We start from the raw sequence: 17,295 nt of genomic DNA, 5'->3' as shown, positions 1-17,295 counted from the left end.
AAAAGCTTGTGAAGCAAAGAGGAATGAAGCTTGACACTATCCTGCACAATAATCTGAACTGTGAGTGGACCCATTGACACAGTAAAAATGGCCGAAGAAGTGCACTATCACCCACTACCTCCATTTCCTGTCGGGTCTTTGCCTTTCCTGTCGGGCATTGCCTTTCCTGCCCCACTTGGGGCAGTAAGCGGGCCACACACTGCATTTACTATCTACCTCAGAACTCCCACCCTGGAGTGGAAACAAGTTGCCCGTGACTCCAAAGGGCTGCTTAAGGAGAAGGCAGCCTGATCTTCAGAGGCGGACAGGAGAGGATTGCATGTCTCTGAATTAATCTGGGCATGAATTGCGTGCAGCTGGGGCAGCATCTTAAGAATGCCATCTCTGCAATAAAACTCATCACAATCGCAGCCCTTGTTTTATGGCTACAAAAGAGAGTTTTATGGAGAGGTGCTTTCTCAGTATTGCACAGCATTGTGAATGGGTCATGGTTTGTGCTCTGTGCCAGTTTCATTGAGTTTCAGCTGAATTCATGTGAAGCTGCACTACTGTTAATTTAATCTTGCACAAATGAGTTGGTGGTTTAAAGAGTTTCTCTTTAAAAGAGCAGAATTGGTTTGATTTTGGAATTACACTGTTATGGTCAGTCAATTTAGTCTTTTACCTCATTAAAAAAAAACTGTTGATGCCAATTCTAATTATTTTTTCAGCACAGAACCAGTCAGACAATTGCTTTGAGATTTAAAGAAGCCCTTCCGGGTGACTTACACCTGAGACTCAGCTTTATTTTAAAGTTTTAGTAATCAAAACTCTTGTTTATAATTCTTTTTCACTTCATATGAATTCAAGGCCAGAACAAGCAAGATGAAACGATGTTATGCTATGGACTAAAAACAAAGTTATCGAACAGAAGGTTAAAGATTTAGAACTGATGGCAGAATGAAATGGGACTAATGGCGTTGTTTTCTCTCTAGTCCTTTCCTCAGATTAATGGATGGAAAGTGAAACCATGTTATGTATCTCTGCAATTTCTCTCTCATTTAACATCAGGTTTTTTTAAAAATATAAAGGAACAGTCCTTTTGGGTGTATTGTTGAGAATGTGTTCTTGTGGAGCATTGCCTATTGTGAGAACTTAAGTTCTCTGGGCGAATGACTGACTATTAATGAAGTGGGCTAAATCATGCCTATGCCATGAATCATGCCATGAATATCATCAAGTTTGCCAATGACACGACCGTGGTGAGTCTCATCAGCAAGAACGACGAGTCAGCTTACAGAGAGGAGGCGCAGTGGCTAACAGACTGGTGCAGAGCCAACAACCCGTCTCTTAATGTGAACAAAACAAAAGAGGTGGTTGTTGACTTCAGGAGGGTATGGAGCAACCACTCCCCGCTGAACATCGACGGCTCCTCGGTAGAGATTGTAAAGAGCACCAAATTTCTTGGTGTTCACTTGACAGAGAATCTCACCTGGTCCCTCAACACTAGCTCCATAGCAAAGAAAGCCCAGCAGCCTCTCTACTTTCTGCAAAGGCTGAGGAAAGTCCATCTCCCACCACCCCCCTATCCTACAGGGGTTGTATTGAGAGCATCCTGAGCAGCTGCATCACTGCCTGGTTTGGAAATTGCACCATCTCGGATCGCAAGACCCTGCAGCGGATAGTGAGGTCAGCTGAGAAGATCATCGGGGTCTCTCTTCCTGCCATCACAGACGTTTACACTACACACTGCATCCGCAAAGGAAACAGCATTATGAAGGACCCCATGCACCCCTCATACAATCTCTTCTCCCTCCTGCCATCTGGGAAAAGGCTCTGAAGCATTCGGGCTCTCACGACCAGACTATGTAATAGTTTCTTCCCCAAGCTATCAGACTCCTCAATACCCGAAGCCTGGACTGACACCTTGCCCTACTGTCCTGTTTATTATTTATTATAATGCCTGCACTGTTTTTGTGCACTTTATGCAGTCCAGTGTAGGTGTGTAGTCTAGTGTAGCTTTCTCTGTGTTTTTTTTTATTATGTAGTTCAGTCTAGTTTTTGTACTGTGTCATGTAACACCATGGTCCTGAAAAACATCGTCTCATTTTTACTATGCACTGTACCAGCAGTTATGGTCGAAATGACAATAAAAGTTGACTTGACTTGAATTCAACCCATCCTTTTGCAGTGGCCGTTTACTGGTGTTGTAAGTGTTGTAGGAACAGGTGAGGTCAGGTGAGGGCATCAAAATGAACCGCATCTTTCTTTCAGACAACATGAAAATCCTCAAAATAGGATAAAACATCAATCAATACACTCAGTAAACCCCTGATGAACAGTGAACGAGTTGCCAACAGATTTTAATGTGTAAGTTTTTGTAATGTGTTGAACAGCTAGTAACTAAAGGATACATTGGCACTTTGGGTCAATAACTCAGCAATTTCCGCTGGTTCTTGGAGTAACTATGCTTCTTGCATGGATTCTGTTAAACTATGATTCCTCGAAACCAAGCGTCAGAAGAGTGCAGAGGCCCTTTGTAGACTGCAGAAGGAGTGTACCTCCCAATTTGTAGAAAACTCTACATTATCCATTTCCAGATCAACAAAGCTGGAGTGGAAAGAAGATGTCCTCAACTTCTGATGGATTATTGCCCAAGAGGAAGATTCCTTACTTTTAATTTTTACCTGAAAGAATTTCACAACTTTCCATGCTGACAGACAAGTGAGAGGATTCTGATCCACATGGCAAAGGGCTGGATTTTAGCATAATGATAATTTTACAATTGTAAACATTGTACACAGATCACTTCAAACAAAAAGATACTTCAAAATATGGAATAAGTCTGAAAGCATTTAATCTATTTAAAACACAGCTCCTTGTCATTGCAAATAATTATGTTTGCTCATGATGGAGGGGGAAAAGCCATCATATTTTTCCAATGATTCCCACAAGTTAATTGGAAATTGCTTTCTTGGTTTAATATATTTATGCAGCTGGGTTGCTGAGCTTTGAAGTAAGGCATACAGGAACTGCAGTAAGGTTTGAAATACCCCATGAGGCTTGTGCTATGACCACCAGGCTACACCATGCTGTTTTAAAATGTTGCCCACTCAAGCAGCCGGGAAACTAGTGCAGGACTTATGTGAATCAGCTGGATAAAATCGGAGTGCATCGGAATGAAGAAGTGCATTGCTATGCTCTGCACTTGACAGCCAGGTTGAGGGAGAACAACAGATTATGAGGATGTTACATTCTTGAGGACAGCAAGCAAATGGTTAATCTAGTCCAGTAGGAGATTCTGCTAATCTATACTTAACTCCACTTCATGTAGGACACATTACGACTGGCAGTTAAACCCCTCGGTTTAATGAACAGCAGGGAAAAGAGTGGGAAAGGAGAATTTTTTTTTGTAATTCTTTGGCTTCAAGATGCATAGCAATAATGCTTGCATGATATTTTATGTGACAGAGGGATAATTCTGAAACATTGGAAAGACACCCAAATTGAAATAAAGCTTTTGTAATGATGTGTTTCGTTAGAGACTGACTTGACATAATTTTTACAAATCTATTGTCTCCAACTCTACAGTCCCGAGAAATACTCTCAGAATGACTCAACTGGCAGCAAAGTGAAATAACATCAGAAATTTTATTGCAAAACATAACTTCAAAGATTAATTCATAAACACAAGCAATGAGGTAATAAATAAAGATTAAGATTGATTTTACTTTTAACTCTTGCGAAGCATACACTGAAAGACAACTGTATTCAAGTCTCCATTAGTAATGAATAAAAATCTGGCCAAAGAACCAAGCTAGTTGTAACTTGGCTTGGTGACATGGGAGTGGAATAAATGTTTGTTTAAAAAACTCTTTTCGGGCCCTCAGTTGAATTGATGATTCAAATAGACCTTTGTGTATATGGAATAGTGATGACCTAATTACCCATGGTTAAAAGTCACTGAGTTCATTCTCATGAGGAGATGTATGTCATTTCTCATTGCTCAGCATGTAGTAATTTGTATCATAAAGCCGCTTATTGCTCTGGTTACTTTGTGATCATTGAACTGGACTGGAATACATGATACAGCTTGCTTTCTGTGCAGTATTAGTGCAAATTCCTGCAAACATCACTCATTGAGCCCATGAATCTCATGCTGCTGTGCTGTATGTAAAGATGGCACTGACATGGACACAATTTACTGATGAATATTTCATTTCATTTAGATAAACAAAATTCCACAAGGGTTTCCAATTGGAACAAAATGATGGTCTAAATAAACTCAAATATAATTATTGGCTGCCAGTGCATAGCTTTCAAAAGTCCACTGGCAAACAAAATGAGCATCATTGGAAAAATTAGGGACACCAGGAGTTTAAAAATGTGCAGCCAGTCTATTCCTAGCCAGTAGTCCTGAAGCAGTTTACTGTAAGAAGTCGGGAGCATTGACAGTTTAACCGAATTTGGAAGTCTGAAATTGTAGCCATAGGGGCAGTCTAGAGAAGCCGGAACACAGGAAGCCTATAGCATCAATTATGGGGAAATTTGAGAGTTTGTCTGGGATTTTACAACAGCCATTACTAAAAGATGGTTGCAATTACGCTGAGAAGCTTGGAGCAACCGTCACAGGGAGATGCACTCAGTCTCTCCACAAAGTCAGGGCCTCACTTTCAAGAATGTAATATCCTTTGATGGACAACATTGGAAGCCCCCTTAGCTACAGACTATTAGAGCAGGATGGAGCCAGAAATCCTCAACTAAAGAATCATAAACACTGTTTTTTCCCCTCTTTTGAGAAAAAGGGAGAAATTTTCTTTGGTAGTTGATGATTTGCATATTTGGAGAAGACACATGTTCAGAGTCTGACTCACTGCAGTGCAGGCAGGAAGACAGCCCAGGCTGTAACTAAGTATTTCCTGCAAACTGCCCGCAGCTCTCGAGGTGGGGACCTCCCCCACTCTATCTCTGAGGATCTACTTGAGAGCCTCAAGAACCCTAATGGGTCAGTGACCAGTGTTCCAAAGAGTGGCTGTCAAGCTACATGGACCAGGAATTAACTTCATAATGAGTCTTGCCAAAAATAAATTGGAACTCACTATTACCAGTGAGACGATTTCTTCCTTGTTGCCAGAACAGTTGGTGTGAGCACTTTCCACATCTGTGATACAGTGAGGCAACGAGGAGGCATAGAGAGGTTGGTTGGTTGAGAAGTCTCACAACAACCTTGCATTCAACATTAACAAGAACAAGGAGTTGACTATGGGCTTCATAGAATAGTACTACTTGGTTCCAGCCCTTCGTCCCACAACATTGTTACAAACTTTTAACCTAGAGCTTGATCAATCTAACTTAGCTCCAACATAGCCCTTTATTTTTCATATATCCATGTGCCTAGCTAAGTCTCTTAAATGTCCCTGTTGTATTAGCCTCTATCACCATCCCCAGTAGAGCATTCCAGTCTCTCACCAATTTCTGTGTAACAAAAAAATCTCCATGAAACTGTCCTCCACTCATCTTAAACGGATATTATCAGGTGTTGGCCATTACTGCCTTGGGAAAAAATGTGCTTAGTGTCCACTCTGTCTATGCCTCTCATTATCTTGATGTTAACTTTGTACTCTGCTTCAGGTTCAACCTTTACTTCACACTTTACAGACTGAGTACGATCTCCCACTTCTCAGCCCAGCTCTGTGTCCTACCAAGGTCCCATTGTAACCTACAACAACCTTTTATGCTATCCACAACACCACAAGCCTTCCCGTCATTGCAGGCTATGATCCCACCCTTGCTCTTCTTCATACAAGTCATTTATAAACATCACAAGGAGCAAGTCTCCCAGAATAGATGTCTACTGAACATCACTAGTCACAGATTTCCAAGCATAATATGCTCCATCTACAACCTCCCTCTGCCTTCTGTGGGCAAGCCAATTCAGAATCCATGCAGCCAAATTTCAATAGATCCCATGCCTCATATTATTATAAATGAGCTTAAAATAGAAACTTTGTTGAACGCCTTTCTAAAATCCATATGCAGCACATCGACTGTTCTACCTTGAAGAACTCAAAATGGCCTGTAAGGCATGATCTGTCCCTCTCAGTGTCATCCTAAATATCCCTAATTAGAATTCTCTCCAATAATTTGCCTAACATTTGTTGTAAGACCCACTGGTCTATAACTCCAAGATTATCCCTATTATTTTTCTTGAACAAAGGAATAATATTTGCCATCCTCTAATTGCTACGCTACTCCTGAAACTAGTGAGGACACAAAGATCATCGCCAAAGGCGCAGGGATCTTTTTTCTCACTTCCGTTATTAACCAGAAGCATATCCCATCCAATTGAAAGACTTTACTTACTCTAAAGTTTTTCAAAAGTTGCAGCACATCCTCTTACTTATCATGGACATGTTCCAGCAAATTAGCATGTTCTAAGTGTCCTCTGTCAAAGTCCTTCTCACTGGTGAACACTGAAGTAAAGTATTCATTAAGGACCTCCCTTACTTTCACCAAATTCAGGAATCCACCAAATCTTTTATCCCTGATCATCCCTACCTTCACTCTCGTCATCCTACTGTTCTTCACATACGTGTAGAATACCTTGGGATTTTCCTTCATCCTATTTGCCAAGGCCTTATCATGCCGGTTTTTGGCTCTCTAAGTCCCTTCTTAAGCTCCTGCTTGGCTACTTTATAACTCTCAAGAGCCCTGTTTGATCCTTGCTTCTTAAGTCCTAAGTATGCTTCCTTCTTCCTCTTGACTGGATATTCCACTTCTCTTGTCAATCATGGCTGCTTCGCCCTATCATCCTTTCCCTTCCTCAATGGGACAAACCTACCGGAAGCCCGTGCATGTGCTCCTTAAACAAGCTCCAGATATCTGTTGAGCATTTCCCCAAGTACGTCTGTTCCCAACTTACTACATCATCATAATTCATCCTCCCCTAATTAAATGCTTTCCCATACCATCTGTTCTTATCCCTGTCTAAGGCTATGACAGAGGTCAGGGAGTTGTGGTCACTGTTTCTGAAATGCTCACCCACTGAGAGATTTGTCATCTGACTAAGTTTAATGCCTTGTACTAGATCCAGTATGACCTCCCCTTTAGTCAGCCTGTCTACATAGTGTGCCAGGAATCCTTCCTGGACACATCTAAAAATCTCGGGGGGGGGGGGGGGGTGAAAGCATACTCCCAATGGAATGATTGCTCCCATCTTTACCCACACTGACAGACCCTCTATGATGTCCTTCCTTTTTGCAGCTGTGATACTATACTTGATTAGCAGTGTCCCTGCCTCACCCCATTTATTATCCTCCCTGTCCCTTTTGACACATCTAAATCCTGGAATATCCTGTAGTCGTTCCTGCCCAAGTCTTTATAATGGCCACAACATCCTAGCTCCAACTACTGACCATTCTCATCATGTTCATCACTCTTTTTCCTAATACCTTTCACATTAAATTTGACATATTTCAACCCATACAATTAACTTCATAGATGATCTATCGACTGTCCATTCTACTTCACAGTCTCTTTATTCATTTCATTTAACTGTACAACTGCTCCATCACCTGATTGGTCACTCTGGTTCCCATCATCCTGTCAAACTGGTTTAACCTCCCCCCTACCCCACTGTCCCTAACAGCTATCCCTCCCCAACCTAGTTTTAAACCCTCCCCAACAGCTCTAGTAAGCCTGCCCACGAAGACACTGGACCTTCTTGAGTTCAGGCGTAAACTGAACCTTTTGTACAGGTCCTACTTTCCCCAGAAGAGTTCCTAATAATCCACAAATCTGAACCTTTGCCCCTGCACTAATTCTTCAGCCATACATGCACCTGCCAAATCATCCCACTCTTACCCTCACTGGCATGTGACAAAAGTAGTAATTCAAAGACTACTACCCTTGAAATCCCGCATTTTAGCATCCTACCTAGTTCCCTATATTCACTCTTCAGAACCTAATCCCTTTTCCTACCTATTTCAATGGTATCAATGTGTACCATGACCTCTACCTGCTTTCTGCCCCTAAAGAATGCTCTGAGATGTCCCTGACCCTACCATTTTGGAGGCAACATACTATCTGTCTCTTTGACATATACAGTAATCTCCAGTCTGTTCCCTAACTTTTAAATCTCTACCACTCTCTTGTCCCTCCATCTCCCTCCCCACTTCCTCTGTAAGCCACAGAACCAGATGCCAGAGACATGGTAGCTGTGGAAGGGGGAGCTGGAGATCACACTACAGTCCTCGTTCAGGGGTCAGCAGTGGAAAGGATGACCAGCTTCAAGTTCTTCTGTGTCAACATCTCAGAGGATCTACCCTGGGCATAGTCAGTAGCTCTAGTTCATTAGGATTTGAGAAGATCTGGTTTGCCATCAAAAAATCTTGCAAGTTTCTATTGATGCATTGTTCCATCATGGCCTAGTAGGGGTTTCCAATATGTATCATCACAAAATGCTGCAGAGGGCTGTAGATTTAATTGGCTCCATCACAGGCACAACCCAACCTGGCATGGAGGACATCTTCAAAATGGGGTGCCTCAAGAAAGTGGCATTTATCAGTGAAGACCCTTACTGTCTGGGGCAAACCCCATTCTCATTAATCCTCGGGTATAGACGCCTGGAAACTGCACATTCAACAACAACTTAGGAACAGATTCTTCCCCTCTGATATCACTCCATAAACCCATGAACACTGCCTCGTTATTTGTCTTATTCACTATTTAGTTATGTCACTTATAGTAATTTTTAAGTTTTGCACTGTACTTCTGGCTGCACAGTGACATCAGCGCTGGACTCCGGAGCGAAGATTCCTGGCTTTGAATCCAGTCGGACCATTCCCGGACACACTTTCCATCCATGCCGGGTTGAGTGTCGAGCTCATAACTCAGCCTTGTAAAAAAAACACTGCGCTGTGAGGAGGACGTGGGGGACCACTCACAGGATCTTTCCTCCAAGACAACCACTTGAAAAAAAATGGTCGCCGAGGCTCTGGCAGAGTATGGCACACAAAAAAAAAACTGTACTTCTGCAAAACAGCAATTTTCTCAGCATAAGCACAAGAGATTCTGCAGAAGCGGAAAATCTGGAGCAACCCACACAAAGTGTTGGAAGAATTCAGCTAATCAGTATCTATAGAGTGGAGTAAACAGTTGATGCTTTGAGACAAGATCCTTCATCAGGACTGGAAATGAAGAGGAAAGAAGCCAGAATAAGAAGGTGGGGGAGGGAAAGAACAAACTGGTAGGTGTTAGGTGTGACTAGGTGAAGGGGAAGGTGGGTGAGTGGGGAGGGGATGAAGTAAAAAAAAAGGACATCTCAGATGTTCTAGAATGGAAAGCCTCATCCTAAGAACAGATGTAGTACAGTTGGAGGAGCTGAGAAAAGGGAATAGCACTTTCACAAGTCACAGGGTAGGAAGTGGTATAGTCAAGATAGTTGTGAGAGTCAGTAGGTTGATAAAAGATATCAGTAGAGAATCTGTCGCCAGAGATGGAAACAGTGGGATCGAGAAAGGGGAGAGATGTGTCAGAAAAGAATCAAGTAAATTAGAGGTAGGGTGGAAGTAGGAGACAAAGTTGATGAAATTAATGAGCTTTGCATGGGTTCAGGAAGCAGTACCAATGTAATGTAGAAAGGGCTAGGGAGCATTTACCAGTGTAGGCTTGGAACATGGACTATTCCACATAGCCAATGAAACGGCAGTCGGAACTACAGGCCCTGCTGGTGGCCATGGCTACACTTCGATTTAGAGAAAGTGGGAAGAGCTGAAAGAGAAATTGTTGAGGCTGAGAACCAGTTTCACCATATAGAGGAGGATGGTGATGGAGGGGAACTGATTAGGTCTGTTGTCTAGAACTTTAATGCCTTCCTGATGAGGGATAGAAGTATATTGGGACTGGACATCAATAGTGAAAACGCAGCAATCAGGGGCAGGGAACTTTGAATGACTGAAGCCATTGAAAGCGTGTTAAGTGTCATGGATTCGGTTGGAACAGACTGAACCAAGAGGGACAAAATGGAGTTGAGATATGTGGACATGAGTTCAGTGGGGCAGGAGCAGGCAGAAATAATGGGTTTACCTGGACAGTCAATTTTGTGGATCTTAGGTAAGAAATGAGCAGTGCGGGGTATGGAAACTATGAGTCCGTGATAACAACCCTGATCCTGAGTTACAGCTGACATCCTGTGCACACTGTATCTACCATCGATCTACCATCCAGATGGGTATTTTTACTGCCCAAGATTGGAGGTGTGAAAGTTGCAGTGGTCCAGATGGTGAGATAAGTACAGCAAGCTACTGAAGCCAGATCCAGGACCTTTGTTGGCCCACTATTGCTGATATTGGCACTGAAAATTGACCCAATGTTTGTAAGATATACATTGAGTATATCATACAATATTTGCACTTGACTGCTTTTAAAATCCAACAGTAAAGACTCAGTGAAAGAGTATGCGAATATAACAAACTCATGTATAATACTTTCTTTCACACAGTACACATGCATGTTGTATGAAAATCTCTGTCAGTTTTTGTTAACAATCAATCAAGTCTATAAGGTCAGGGCTGGCCTTTTAACTGGTGAGACACTGTTCATGTCGCAAAGGGCATCCTTGGCCCTGTGTGTCAGCTCCACTCCAGGACAATTAGAAAGTCTACAAGTCCATTTAATAGAACATAGAACATTACAGGCAGTACAGGGTTTTCAGTCCATGATGTTGTGCCAACTTTTAAACTACTCTAAGACCAATCTAACCCTTCGCTCTTACATAGCTTTCCATTTTTCTATCTGCTGAATCACTTGTATGTGCAATGTGCGAAGAATACCATTTTAACACATAAGCCATCACTGTGGACGCCGAATTTTCCTGTAAGAGAACACAAGAGATCTAAAAATGGAGAGTTTCAAATTATCTTTGAGAGGACTATTCGGCTGTTGGTTCAGGAGGCTTCTATTGCCAGTCCTCCAGCTATGGTAGCTTGGCAGAGATGGGTGGGAGAACAGTTCTGTAGCAAGCTCTTTAGCCACGAGGTTGTGAAGGAGGGGGAGTGTGTGCTGTTTCTTTTGCATCACTTTGGCCACTGACCCACTCAACCTCAGGGGGCATTCTCCATCCACTTCAGATTCCAGAGGCTACTTCAAATCTACTCCTTAGTGTTCAAGTTTTGCATGAGCAGGAAAACCTAGGCTAATTTTTCAGTGTCAAGTTGAGGGCTGCTATGCTGCTGAAGGTGCCTATTAAACCAAGGCTGGAGTCTTCTCTCAAATTGACTTAGCTTCATTTTTTTACTAAAGAGGAATGTGGTAGCAGGGTGCAGGAGGGGCTGGGTGTTACCTGGGGTCCTACCCAATATTTATACTGCAATCAACATAACAGGAACAGATTTCCTAGCTATCCTAGTTCTATTACATTGCTGATTACGGGAGCTTTTGGTGCAGAAACTTATTGGCACTTTTCTAGCTACTTTGTTATGACCTTGCACTTTATCGTTTATTTGCACTACTCTTTTTCCATAGCTTTTATATTTTATTCTGCATTGTTATTGTTTTACCTCAATGCACTGTGCAATGATTTGATCTGTAAGAACAGTATACAAAACAAATGTTTCACTATACCTTGTTACATATGAAAATAATACAATACAGTACCAATACCTACCTTACAATAGTGAATATAAGTGAAAGTACTTCGTTGTTTGTAGTGTTCTGGGATGAGTCAAGGCTGTGAGGAGTGATAGACCTCAGTCTTTTAATTTTTCAGCTCAGTTGTAAAATTATTAAAATATGCAAGAATTTGTTGATTTTTAGGATAGAGCCAGAGAAACTCCCATTTTAGTGTTCCAACAGAGTTTAAATCATCGATTGAATTTCATCACTAAATGTTTGATCCACGGTCCACACAAGCAGCCCAAAGCAGAGGGCTGTGGTCTCTGGAAGTGTAACCCGTTCCATAGAATTCCTCACGTGTGGCTTTAACGCTTCCCTGTCAGATTATGAATGTGTTCCGATCGTGGAATCAATTGCTGGAATGGCATTGTCCCTCTGCATTGCCATTGGTGGATGCCACTAAATTAACTAAATAACTTCATCATTTTGCTTTATATATAAATCGATAGAGGGTGACTACCTCACAGATTTGGGAAGTGTTCTCTCAATGTGCCCAGAGAGGGGGTGACGTGTCGCTTTAAACCTCCTTTGCTCGGTGTGCTGGACGAGATGGCTGGTGTGCAGGTGCAGAGCACTTCCTGACCGTTAATTCTTTGCAGCACAGTCCTGACCGCCAACCCCCACTCCCACCCCCAAGGTAGCTGCAGGCCAGCTGTGCACGGTTTTTAGAGCTGGTAAACCCAACGATTGCAGAAAGAGAGAGAGGGAGGGCAACATTGGTAACCGACAGCAAAGTGGAAAGAGGTACATCTGTTTGGCGCTGCTGTATTATTTCAGCGCTGAAGCGCCTCAGAAGGTGTAGTCAGACCCCAATTGATTCCCCAGCTGCACTGACTGGGCGCCATTGTAAGTTATGAGCAGCGCTGTGCTCTGTGAGAGCGGTTCATAGCTGCGCCGCCTTCTGTAATTGTGGATTCTGTCGTCTGCGAGGAGCGACATTCCTCAGAGGCAGACGCGTGCAAAAGTTCAAACCATCAAGTGCGCGACGGTGAAACGTGACTCCCCGCCGCCTTGTCTGGAGGGCTTGTGTGGGAGTTGGGGTTGCATTCCAGCACAAGAGTGCAACAACAAGGCCAGGGCATTCAGGGGCTTCACGGCTGCATTCCTCCTGTAGGTGTAAAGCCCTTTACAAGGGGGTCATCGAAACACTATTTGCTTTGTTCCAATATGACAATCCACCCGTAATTCAGTCGTTGAATAGTTTAAAGAAATAAAGAGGTCCTGGCCGTTCTGAGGCCGAGCGCCAGAGGATTCCATTGCCTGATCGTGTTTTCAGAAGGACCGGCCGAGGAGAGTGATTCGAAGCCAGTAGCTGAGTTCAAAATATTCGACTTCCCAGAAGTTCAGGTCTTGCACTTGAACTTGAGCCTGTTTTGTCTGGGCTCAGACCAGTGCCTCCGGATCGAATAACTCACTCACACAAGTAACTGCTCCATTTAAAGTGGGGGGAGGGGAGGAAGAGTAATTACAGCCTGTCTGTCTACTTTAGGTTTGAATTATTGTTCCTGCTAGCTCACCCTTAATGGCCACGAGAAGCCCAGTAGTTGAAATAGCAGGGCGCCTGAAACAAGATGACTGACTCTTAACAGGGCCATAAAGTGGGGGGAAACAGAAATAAGCAGAGTTAATCTTCATCACATCTCCAATTTAAATTCCAGTCGGAATAGTTGTATTCTTGATTCACTTTTTTTTCCCTTAACCCTTCGAGCTCCATATTGTTCTGAAGTGACTTTTTGCTGTTCAGATTTGCTTGTCAAATAGGATCTGGTTTGCTCTTGTTACTCTTTGCAGCTCGATGAGTTGGTAATTTCCATGCATGAAAGGTCTTTTTTTTAAAGTGCCCGGTTCTCTGCCACCCCTCCCTCTATGCCTATGAAGGGCCAAATTCTGTGGCTCACAAGGGCAACGTTCTGACTGCAAGACAATGGTGAAACTAGTCTTCCCCAGCAGGAATTTCTGGTCATTACCCATGTTCTATTTTCTAAGCAACTCACATCGTGGTTTCCATACTCAGTGGCAGGGCCACTGCAGCAGGTCAATGGCAAGGATCCAGGTTGGAGATCACCAAAAGCCATTTTGTATTAGCATGAAGTCTCCCAGCATAGGGTTGAATTAATTGGACATCGGTGGTTTATGCTTTGGGAGCTCTTGGACTTCACAGCAAATGCAGTGAGATGCAGAATCCCAAAAGATGCAAGAGTCAGAAACAGGAGGCCATTCAGTCCTTTGTATCGGCTCCATCATTTGGTAAGTCCATGGCTGATATTTTACTTCAGCACTACTTTTCTGAACTAACTTCATGATTCCTTTAACATAGAATAGTACAGCACAGTACAGGCCCTTCAGCCCACAATGTTATGCCAACCATTAAATCCTGCCTCCCATATAACCCCCCCCCACCTTAAATTCCTCCATATACCTCTTGTAGTCTCTTAAATTTCACTAGTGTATCTGCCTCCACCACTGACTCAGGCAGTGCATTCCATACACCAACCACTGAGTAAAAAACCTTCCTCTAATATCCCCTTTGAACTTCCCACCCCTTACCTTAAAGCCATGTCCTTTTGTATTGAGCAGTGGTGCCCTGGGGGAGAGGCACTGACTGTCCACTCTGTCTATTCCTCTTAATATCTTGTACAGCACTATCATGTCTCCTCTCATCCTCCTTCTCTCCAAAGAGTAAAGCCCTAGCTCCCCTAATCTCTGATCGTAATCCATACTCTCTAAACCAGGCAGCATCCTGGTAAATCTCCTCTGTACCCTTTCCAATGCTTCCACATCCTTCCCATAGTGAAGAGACCAGAACTGGATGCAGTACTCCGAGTGTGGCCTAACCAGAGTTTTATAGAGCCGCATCATTACCTCGCGACTCTTAAACTCTATCCCTCAATTTATTAAATGTACAAAAATGTAAACCCACCTGTTGAGTAGAGAATTCCAAAGACTGACCACCTTGTGGATGAAGAACTTCTTTTTTCTTCTCAGTTCTGAATGGCTGGCCCCTGAATTTGAAGAGTTGACACCTGGCCTGGACACTAAAGTCAGTGCAAACATCATCCCAACATCTAGCCTTTTGAGGCTCCATTATAATCTTTCCATCTAACCTCAAGAGAACGTAGGCCCAGGCTGCTTAATCTCACCTCATAGGACAAACCCCTGTCTGATGAATCTTTGCGGTGTTATCTTTATCCTTGGATAGGGAGATAAAACCTGATGCAATCTCTATATTCCAGGTTTAATCTCACCAGAGCTGATTAAAGTCCAAATACATCAAATCAACTCACTCTCCTTAATCATTCAGCTAGTCTGACATATCCTTAATGTCAGATGGTTCCTACCAGATTGTGTGCTGCCTGAAGAGAAGACTTCAGATATGTCTTTAGCATTGTGACAGGGAGGGATAATGTAGGAATAGCAAACTCATTCATTTGAATAGGTTTCCTGTTCGATCTGAGTAGTCTTTGGATACCACAAAGGACCATTAAACACAGGCACAGCTCAAGGATGTGTGCTTTACTATTCCTACACTCATAACTACATGGCTAGGCATAACAAAAGCACCATTTGCACATGATGGTGATAATGACGCCTACAGAAGTGATTGGTTGAGTGATATCGTAACGATAACCTTGCACTGAGTGTCAGCAAGACCAAAGAATTAATTGCGGGCTTCAGGAAGGGGAAGTCAGCATAATCTGCTTCAATCCTCATTGCGGTGTCAGTGGTGGAAAGGGTGAGCCGATTCAAATTTCACAATGTTAGCATTTTGTTAGGTCTATCCTGAGCCCAACATATAGATGAAACCAGGAAGAAGGTTTGTTAGTGGCTCTATTTTGTTCTAAGTTTGAGATTTGGTATGTCACCAAAAATTCTTACGAAAGAGCATTCTGATTGGTTACATCGCCATCCAGTAGGGAGCTTCCAATGCACAAGTTCACAACAGGCTTTAGAGCAGTGGTCCCCAACCTCTGGGCCGTGGACCGATACCGGGCCGCGAAGCATGCAGGGGTGTGGCAGTAGCCAGAGCGCACCCAGCACATCTTTAAGAAAAAAGCCGAAATAAACAAACTAATTATTTAGGTGCAGCCTGGCATGTAAATGTCGGCCCAGATCAGAGGTGAATTGTGCCGGATGACTCCTAATTAATCAGCTTGTTTATTTTGGCTTTTCTCTTAAAGATGTGCTGGGTGCATTACAGTAGCCGCTGCACCCCTGCAAGGTTCACAGCCCAATATCGGTCCGCAGCCTGGAGGTTGGGGACCACTGCTTTCGACCAGTGATTCCCAGCCGTTTTTATGCCATGGACCCCTACCATTAACTGAGGAGTCCAAGGACTCCAGGTTGGAAAACTTGCTTAAGAAGGTTGGCCAGCACCATCATGGGCCCAACTTTTCCCCACCATCGAAGATGACATCAGGAGGCAGTGCCTCAAGAAGGCAGTGTCCATCACTAAGGGCCTTTACCATCTGGGACGTACCCTCTTCTCATTACAACCATCAGGGAGAAGGTGAAGGAGCCTGAGGATCCGCTCTAGCTGTAGCATTTTCTCCTCTGCCATCAGACTTATGATTTTTATTTCACTATTAATTTTGTAATTCATAGTAATTTTATGTCTTTGCACTGTGTTGCTGCCACAAAAAATAACATTTCACATAATATATGACAGTCATAATAAATCTGATTCTGATGTTGACCTGCTGAAAAACCTTGTGTAGTCTGTAATAGCAGGGACATACCAGTGGGTGCTGGGATTACAAGGTCACGGGCTACACAACCTGAAGCTGGACTGCAGCATGGAGACTAGCTGGATGCTGCTTGGTTGTGGAGGGTCAGCTCAACTACCCTATATCTCACGGGAAGATTGGTGTAGGTGGGTGGATTTTGGGCAGGGATCTATGTGTTAAGATAGTTCAACCTGTAGAAAATTGCCCCAAATTTATGCACAGCAAAATTTTTCATCCCACTTTCCTTCTTCCTCTATTCCTCATTCTGACCTTTTACCTCTTCTCACCTGCCTATCACTTCCTCCTGGGTATCCTCCTTCTTCCCTTTCTCCTATGGTCCACTCTCCTCTCTGATTAGATTCCTTCTTCTCCAGCCCTTGACCTTTCCCACCCACCTGGCTTCAGCTATCACTTTCCAGCTAGCCTCCTTCCTTTCTCCCCACCTTTTTATTCTGGTGTCTTCCACCTTCTCAATCCTGAAGGAGGGTCTCAGCCTGAAACGGCAACTGTTTATTCATTTCCATAGATGCTGCCTGACCTGCTGAGTTCCCTCAGCAGGTGTGTTTTGCACGGAGGGGCTAGATACCGTGGATCCCACGTAGAAAAGAAAGCTCAACAACAAAAATGCCCCAGGAAGGAAAGGACCAGCATTTTGATAATTGTTCAAAAACTCAGGATGTCCTTTAGCCCTTGTTCATTGATGAAGTATCTATAAAATGTGGTTGTGGTCATGATGTAAAAAGCCCAAATGACATTTTGCCATGCATCAGCAGTGATGGTGACTAGATGATCTGCTTTTAGAGATGTTGATCTTGGATGACTAAGATGTTCTGACTAGAATGCTGTCAAAGATAGGTCAGTGAGTATGTGCTCTGTATTCTGTAGATAGTGATTTTGTAGTCAAATATGATAGTGATGG

At 43.2% G+C, this 17,295-nt stretch overlaps 1 protein-coding gene across 2 annotated transcripts in view; it reads right to left on the bottom strand.

Annotated features, from left to right (window-relative positions):
* The window catches only part of LOC132402099 (uncharacterized), a 68,599-nt gene extending 55,512 nt beyond the window's left edge, over window positions 1-13,087 (bottom strand). For both annotated transcript variants that reach the window (XM_059984678.1, XM_059984677.1), the window contains exon 1: window positions 11,645-13,087. The gene's annotated coding sequence lies outside the window, so the exon portion shown is untranslated. The remainder of the gene's footprint in view (window positions 1-11,644) is intronic.
* Between the last annotated feature and the right edge of the window lie 4,208 nt (window positions 13,088-17,295).

This window comes from Hypanus sabinus, chromosome 11 (assembly GCF_030144855.1).
Source record: "Hypanus sabinus isolate sHypSab1 chromosome 11, sHypSab1.hap1, whole genome shotgun sequence".
Taxonomy (NCBI): Eukaryota; Metazoa; Chordata; class Chondrichthyes; order Myliobatiformes; family Dasyatidae; genus Hypanus; species Hypanus sabinus.
The sequence above is the reverse complement of the archived record's forward strand: the minus strand, read 5'-3'. Positions and strand labels throughout refer to the sequence as shown.